Raw genomic sequence first — 9,192 nt, 5'->3', positions numbered from 1 at the left:
ACATATATTATATATATATATAAAACTTTATTTCCTTCCTTGTTATTTCCATTGTTTCATGTTCTCATTAAATGCTTTTACCATTGGATTTATGTGTGTTTTGTATGGTCTGGCAAAGAAAGAATAAAAGTATTTTGGTTAGGTGCTTAGACCATGAGTTGCAAAATATTAACAGTTGCATAATAGATGACCTAAAACAGCTACACCAAGTTTGAAGGGAATTAAGGGATACTATAACTGCATTTTGATTTGGTGTTGGAAAGTTTGATGACACTGTTAAGAGACTCAGAATTGTATTTTACAGTGAATCCTGAAGAGAGTAATAGTTAGAGCTAATGATGAAGATGGCAGTTCCCATAGTGAGACTTCTTAGAGATTTATTACTCAAGTCAATGCTTACCAGCTGAGCAGTAATATTATGACCATTCTTTTTTATGTTTCAGTATGACTATTAAAGTGGGTACTGTGTGACTTTCCATTTAATGTGTTCTAGAGTCAGGTAGAATGAAGGGCAATTTCCTTATCTCTTCATTGTTTTACTTTCAGCAACAAAAATTAGCCTTATTCCATTGGGTATTTGGTATGCCAGACATATATGTGGTTTTTTGCACATACCACTAATTTTCACTTACTTATGGTAATAGGGAGCAAATTTCACAGAATCACAGGATCTCAGGAATTGGAATTAAAGTCATAATATCCAACTCTAAGAATCAAACTCAGGAACAAGAAATTAAAGCACTAAAATAATTGAAATTTACATATTCATTCAATAAAAAATTGCTAAATATCTACATAGCAATAGACTATGTTAAGCACGAGAAGGATACAAAGATAAAGAAAATATAATCTTTGTGTTTTGTTTACGGATTATCTTGAAGGAGCAGACAATCTTAAAAACTCATTTTAGTCAATGCTATAGTTTCGACCTTCCCAACCCAACACGGAATCTTGAGTCCTTGGTCCATTTTCTAGTGAAGATGTTCACAAGCAGTTAAATGATGGAAAATCATAAGTGAGGGGCTTAGCTCAAACTACTAATTGAAAGAAAGGTCTTAGAATAATGAAAATTAGCTATATGCATATATGTATAAAATAAAATTGGGTTTATACATTTATATGATTCAGACGATCCCATGCATCTAGAAAACAAATCTTGGTATGTAATAAATGTCTAGCCACCTGGGAGAGCTTGTGAGCACGTTCAAGCAGCATTGCCATATTGCTATGGTAGCATTGTTATGAAGATCACCATTCATGCTGGTAACATCTTTACTTACATCCTTTCCCCTAGGCAATAGCTATATGAAACGTGCAGGGCAGCCTGCCACCCAAATCTTTCACAGTTAAATGGCAACAACTTTCACTAATACAGTGAGTGAGCCATTTTCTGAGCTGGCAATTATCTAGGGGTATCTTTATATCGGTTTGGGATACTTCTGGTTGGCTTACAAAATATAACACCTCTCTCCCTGCCTTTATGTGTGCAGGCTCTACTCCTCAGCATACCTTTGATGAGTAAAATAGTTTTTCTCTTTGGGTTTTTTGTTTTGTTTTGTTTTAGTTTTTCTCTTTGAAAGAGGAAATTCCTCCCTTCTCCTTATATCTATATGCACTTAAATGATCTAACAAACAACTTGTTTTTTTGTTGTTTTGTTTTTGGCAAATGATCTTTATTATTTATTTAGTGGGGAAATGAGGGCTAAGTGACTTGCCTAGGGTCACACAGCTAGTAAGTGTCAAGTGTCTGAGGTCATATTTGAACTCAGACCCTCCTGAATCCAGGGCAGGTGCTTTATCCACTGCACCACCTAGCTATCCCAGGAAATGATCTTTATTAAAGGTTAAGACTGAAAGTAAGCTTTTGGGGGGAGGAAATCTTCCAAACCCCATTATTTTTCAAACAACCTGGGAGGGACAAGAGAAATAGTATAAGAAGGAAGTGACTAGCAAAATGGGAAGTGTGAATTCTCCCTGGGGAGAGAGAGGGGTGAGAAGAGCCACTATGTCATCCTCCAGGCTCACACTGGGTCAACAATGCAGGTTCAATTAAGTCCCTGATTCATGCTTAAAATAGCTGCCTTCCTTTGTCAAGCCTATCACTCTGCCCAATTCCATGCTGCCTTGTTAGTTTTAATGATTCTCCAGAAACAGTCAATATAGTTTCTTTCAGTTCACACTTGTGAAGACTTTCTCACATCCTCCTTTCTAGGAATTCATTTCACCCCAAGATCACTGGCAAGGGTCTAGGAACTTGTGGAATGTTGAGTATACTGCCCGGCCAGCAGGTAGTTAGTTACCCTCCCCCAAAGGCTGATGTACAATGCCCCTGACAGGCCAAGCTGGTTACAGAAGGAGTATTCTAATACTAGGTGTTAGCTATAAAATATCAGTAGAAAAGAACTAAAAGGTAGTTTCTCTGGGTTATAAGCAAGCATATGAAGAAAGGTTAGGTAAATGGAATATGATGGACTTTACCAATTCACATTAAACAAACCCAGCATTGGCCTAATTTTGAGGGATCAAGAAATTAACAGAAAAGGGGGACAAGGGAAGCCAAACAGTTTCTAGTAATGGATGAAATGAGCAATAAAGCTTCAGGCTACATTTTAAGGTTGAGAATCATCTGATATACATCATAATTATAAAGGTTAGAAATCTTGTTTAATCAATGCTTTGATACTAATAAATGAAGGATGTGTTGGCTGTGGTAATGTTCATTTAGCTCTGGATTTAACTTGCCTAATTTTTTTCATTGAAGAGAAAAGGGAATAATCTTTTCATAATGGTCTTGACTTCCCTTTTGTTGTGAAATGATTTGGCCCCAGCCCCCAGGATACATGTATACTAAGGTTTAACTGACTTGGAGACCTGGTATCTTCTCCATTCCAGCTGTTTTTATGTTGTGCTGCTGTGAAAGTTATTTCCTCCCTCCCAGCCCCTCATTCCTTATTAGGAAATTCAGCGACCCTAATTCTAGTGGGGCAGACCACCTCACTGCTTTGCCTTTCTGGTGATAGGGAAGTCCCCTATTAGTATCATGTCAGCTTCTTGTCTGAAAACTCTAGATAAGTCTGAGTTTTGAGTGACATGGGGCCTTAGATTGGACTGCATCTGTCTGTGGAACTAGGGATAATAGGGGCCAACAGCCTACACTGTTCTCCATAATTATCATTCCTGGGTGACAGTATTATACCCTTTAGAAGCAACTCCTCCTTTAAAGCTGCATTTGTCATATTGTAGCCTATGTAGTAATCTGAATTAAACAAGCTCAGAAGCCATTGATATTTTATATTTACAGTAAACATACATATGTACAAATTTAAATTTTCTTACATTCCTACAATGTTGGTTTGGAAGCTGATTTTTAGTGATACTCCCACAACAAAAAAGATTCCTTTAAAGTTTACTTCTGTGAGATCCTTCTGTGGGAATTTAAAGCCACAGAATGTTAAAGCTTAAAAAAAAAAAGGCCTTTTAAGTTAAATGGTTCACTCGTCTTATTTTTACAGAGACTGAAGCCCAGGGAGACTCAATGTCTTGTCCACAGAGTAAGAGTTAACTTAGTTCTGTTTTCATTAGGACTGAGACAGTCATTCAGGTTCTTCTCTAAAAATGCAGCTAAACTCTGTTCTCTGAAATGTCTCTTCGGACGATCTCAAAGATGACAGTTAACTCTGCACACACTCTTTGCCATTGGTACTTAACTGTCAATCTCTCACAGACTTTCTGACTTGAGTGTTTAACTGTCCAAGTCTCTTTAGGAAAGAATTTGCTAGTCTTCTTTCAGGGACTCTCACAGACTCCTTCAATGACATTTAATTATCAATATCAAGATTTTCCATGTTTTCTTGAGGACACATTAACAACAGGCAAAGTCTTACTGCTAGAGAGGCTATTTAAACTGGAATTATATTTTTATAATGAAAAGGGTGACAGATCTGTGGCAGAAATAATTGTTTCTTTTAAAAATCAAATTAAGGGGCAGCTAGGTGGCACAGTGGATAGAGCACTGGCCCTGGAGTCAGGAGGACCTGAGTTCAAATCTGGCCTCAGACACTTAACACTTACTAGCTGTGTGACCCTGGGCAGGTCACTTAACCCCAACTGCCTCACTAAAAAAAAAATAAAATAAAATAAAATTAAGAGGAATTTAGGGAATAGCATTTAATGATGGTAATATATAGATTATAAGAGAGCTAGGTGGTACTATATCGTATCGTAGGAGCAAACTTCTGTTCTCTTAAAAATCCTAAGTATTAAAGGTGTTCAAAGGTATTTGAAATATTTGGATAACTAATATTTATATATTGAAGGTATTCAAAGTTCTTTACATAAATTATCTTCAATCTTTTAAACAATTCTGGTAACTAGACCTGTGAGGTATTATTATCCCCATTTTATGGATTTGAAATTGAGGTTCAGGGGCAGCTAGGTGGCATAGTGGATAAAGCACCGGCCCTGATTGACATTTACTAGCTGTGTGTGACCCTGGGCAAATCACTTAATCCCCATTGCCCCTCAAAAAAAAAAAGAAAAAAAGAAATTGAGGTTCAGAGGGTAACTTTGTTCAAGATCACACAACTATGCTCAGAGACAAGATTAAAACCCAAGTTTCTCTTGCTTTCAGGGTTAGTTCACTAATAGAAAAAGATTTGAATGAGTTTGTCTGCCTCTGTTTACCTTGTGGTAAAGATGTCTTAAGCACTGAATCAAAAAGGATAAGGGAGGAACTTTGATCATTCTACAAATTGCTCAAATATGGTGTCCCAAAATAATGAAAGTTAACTGTATCTGTGTATGTATAAAATAACAATGGATTTATAAAACACTCTATGCTTCTGGTAGAATGTTGGGTTGGACATGTTGAAACTATACTGTTGGCTAAAATGCATATTATAGGGTTACTTACACTTTGAAGCAGAAACAGCTGGTGGTGCAGTGGATAGAGTACTGGGCTTGGAGTAAGGAAGATCTGTGTTCAAATCCAGCCTCATATACTCCTGGGCAAAACCATTAACCTGTTTCTCTCAGTTTCATCAACTGTAAAATGGGGATAATAACAGCACCTACTTCCCAGAGTTGTGAAGATTAATTGAGGGGGCAGCTAGGTGGCGCAGTGGATAAGGCACTAGCCTTAGATTCAGGAGGACCTGAGTTCAAACCCAGCCTCAGACACTTACTAGCTGTGTGACTCTGGGCAAGTCACTTAAACTCCATTGCCCTAAAAACAAAACAAAACAAAACAAAAAAACTGCTTCTTGGGGCAGCTAGGAGGCGCAGTGGATAGAGCACCAGCCCTGGAGTCAGGAGTACCTGAGTTCAAATCCGACCTCAGACACTTAACACTTACTAGCTGTGTGACCCTGGGCAAGTCACTTAACCCCAATTGCCTCACTAAAAATTAAAATAATAATAATAATAATAGAGATGATATTTTAAGAAGTGCTTAGCACAATGTATGACACCTAGTAGTTGCTATATAAATCCTTATTCCCTTCCCCTCCCTATAATGAAATAGACAAAACACTGGGCTTGGAGTAGGGATGATCTAGGTTAGAATCTTATCTCAGACACTTACTAGCTATGTGACTTAAACCCTCTCAGCCTTGGCTTCCTTATCTGCAAAATGGGCAAAATAATAGCATTTTCCTCATCTGGTTACAATGTGCCAGATGCTTTGCAAACGTCAGCACTATATAAGAACAGTTATTCAACAACTCTTTTCACTACAACAATTTGGATAATTTCAGTTCATATTTATTAAATACCTACTATATTTAAGGCCCTGTCCTAGGTTATGAAAATGATAAATGACACAATCACTTACCTCAAGGAGCTTAAAATCTATCTACTATGTGGGAATAAAACACACCCAGAAAAGCATTAATCAGGGTAAAATGTGCTAAGGACATAGGAGAGATTCAAGCAAACTGCAATTAGAAAATTTTAGTAGAGCTAACTTTCAGGGAGGTGCATAAGGGAGTGCTTCATGGAGAAGATGAAACCCAAACAGAGCCTATCAAAAGGCAGAGATGAAGAGGAACTAATTTCTAGGCATAAGGGATGACTTGCCCTATTTCATTGAAATGGGAAATTGGAAGACGAGTTTAGAAGGCACCGAGTAATCCAGTTTGTTTGAGCATAAAAAGTATAAAAGGGGATCATGTTAGATAAGACTGGAAAGTCAAATTGTGAATGGCCTTTAAAATGCTAATCTAAGGGGTCTGTGACCCTCCTTGCCAAATCTAACCTCTCTATCTTGTGGTACAGCGGGAAGAGTTCTGGACCTAGAGGACCTGGTTCTGAATCCTCAACCTGCCATTTATTACTTGTGTGAGCTTGGACAATGGGCCTCACTGTCCTCACCTGCAAAATGAAAGGGTTTGATTAATAATAATAATAGCTACCATTTATATAGTACTTTAAGGTTTGAAAAGTACTGTACATGTTATCTTATTTAAGTCAAGTCTTTAAATAGGTGATTTGCTCATTTATCATTACCTCTCTCTTACCTTTGATCAGGTCCTAATTGTGTTACCTGGTAAAGAAATTATTATTTCCCTCTTGTATTAATAACTAATTATTGAATCAGGACCAAGGTTTTTCTCCTTTTCTACTTCTTCATCTGGAAATCAACCAGTGGAAAATCTTAGAGACTTACCTAAGCTAAGATATAATCAAAAGACAATAAAAGAAATTCAAAATTTGGGCCAAGGAATAGATTCCTGCTTGTTATGTTTACTTAGACAGCTCTGGGAAAATGTGGATTCTCCCTTTTGTCAGACAGATGATACGGAAAACGATAAGTCTCTTTGACCAAGACTTAAGTGGTCCAAGTCACATCTTCAAGATCCTCATTTTAATATAACCCACCTCTCATTATAATATTCATTTTCTCATTGTTAGCCAATCAAAATTGATTGCCACCCTCATGAACACCTGCTCTTCCAAGGGCATATAAACTGTGACCCTACTACCATGAGAAAACTCTTTGGCATTCAAGAGTGCCACTGACCTCTTTTTATTAATAAACATGCTAGCCTTATTAATAAAATGATTAAATTACCCAGAAATTATCTCTTGAACTTTTTAGATGTCACACTAGAGTTTTGCAATAATCTCCTTTTTTGAATCTCTCCTGCTTCAAAGCAATCCATCTGCCACACAACTGCCAAATTGCTATTCCTAAAACACCTATCTGACCATATCATTTCCCTACTCAAAAATCTTCAGTGACTCCTTATTGCTACTAGGACAATATGCAATATAGAATAACTATTGGTGAGGAATTTTAGGATCATACATTTAAAGGCTAGAAGAGACCTTATAATAAGGTGATTTAATCCAACCTCTTCATTTTACAGGTAATGCAACTGAGTCCTAGAGAGTTTAAGCGGCTTGTCCAATTACACAGAATTAACAAATGACAGAGCAGGGATTAATGCTCAGGTCCTCAGAATCTGAGTCTAGCAATCTTTTCATTTTGCTTTTTTGTAAAGGGGATTAGCCAATGGAAGTCCCATCCTTCAATCATGTACAGTGTTATACCTGCTGCACACTCTTGTGCAAGCTAGATAAGCCTACTTTCATGCATGCATAATGAGTGGAAAGGCCTTGCTCCAACATCAGAGCAGGCACAAGAATAATAGTTCTGTTGCACTCAGTATGTGTTTTTCTAGATTGTTGCTGGGCTAGAACCAAGTTGGCTATATTTGAGTGAGGAGGAAAGGATTGTGTTAAGTAAGCCTTTGGGTAGGGAGAGAGGGAAAGAGTTAGCTTATCATCCCCTCTGGGTTGACTGAAGCCATAAGCACATGGTTCTGCTGTTGCTTCTGGATCTTTTGGGTCTGTTCTTTTCTGTCATAGATGAAAGAGTATCAGAGATAGAAGGGACTAGGCCGTGACCCTGAAAGTTGAGGAAGTTTGGAAGAGTAAGCCATATGAGGTCCAGTGATAGGAGTCCATGCCAGAATTTTTGGATAACTGAGCCCAGTAAATAGCTCAACCCTAAGTAGCTAATGTTTCTGAGTAAGAGCAACTTTGACCATTCATTATTTCACATTAAGAAATGCACTTCATGGGGTGAATGCATTGTACCAACCACTTTAAATTTGAGCCCTTTCTTCTCAAGGACAGCATCAATGTAAGTGTGTTCCATGTTCTTTGGTGTTGGGGAAAAATATATTTTTGTTCTTGTAATATTTTCTCAGTAAAAAATTCCTTTATAAAAACTACAATGTTAATTGGTTAACTGATGTTGGGGTGCTAATCACTGGCAATTCACATTTGGGAGAACATATTGGAATGGGGGCTTGAGCTAATAGCATTGAAAAGAAATCCTCAATTCCTCAGGGTATATTCCCCAGAGCCCAGAAGGGGAGATATAACCTTTATAACTCTGGGAGTCCTTATTCCAATTCCTACTCTATTCTATCTGTTACATACCCATGTGCAATAAGAGTAAGCTTGCTTTCAGGAATGAGTAAATGGGAAGCCCTGCTCCCTATTACAAAATCTTAAAAAATTATAAGGTAAGTCTTTAGCCTACATAGGAGAGAACAAGATTTTCAAGCATTTTTTTTTTTAGCAAACTCCAATGTGCTTATAAGCATATGGTAATTCCTATCATGATATCACCAACACTGACAACTTAAAAAAATTCACTTCTTTCTTCAAAGGAATAAAATTAGGGGAACCCAGGTGGCATAGTGGATAGAGCACCAGACCTGGATTCAGGAGGACCTGAATTCAAATCTGGCCTCAGACACTTGACACTTACTAGCTGTGTGACTCTGGGCAAGTCATTTAATCCTCATCACCCCACAAAAAAAGCCAAAACAAAAACAAAAAAAGGAATAAATTGCATTGCAATTTACATGAATCAGATTCTAGCCAATTCAGACTGACCTAGTCTCCTTCTGTTCTACAAAACCTAAAAGAAAGAAGAAAGAACTATTCTTTTACCTAATGCCATCCTCAACTTGAATTGTACTAGAATGGAGCTGACAGGATGCTTCTTAGAAATGAAAAGCCCTGGGCTCTCACTGCATAGGCACAAAGAATTAACCCATAATGACTTCAAGTTGGTGAAGAATTTTTAGAAAACAAATACCATTATAAATATAGTTCATAAAATTAAGAGATGACAAGATCTTTCTATATTCAAATCTAGACCAGCAAATATAACGG

The sequence above is a fragment of the Dromiciops gliroides genome, chromosome 3 (assembly GCF_019393635.1).
Source record: "Dromiciops gliroides isolate mDroGli1 chromosome 3, mDroGli1.pri, whole genome shotgun sequence".
In the NCBI taxonomy this organism is placed as follows: Eukaryota; Metazoa; Chordata; class Mammalia; order Microbiotheria; family Microbiotheriidae; genus Dromiciops; species Dromiciops gliroides.
Note: the sequence above shows the minus strand (reverse complement) of the source record.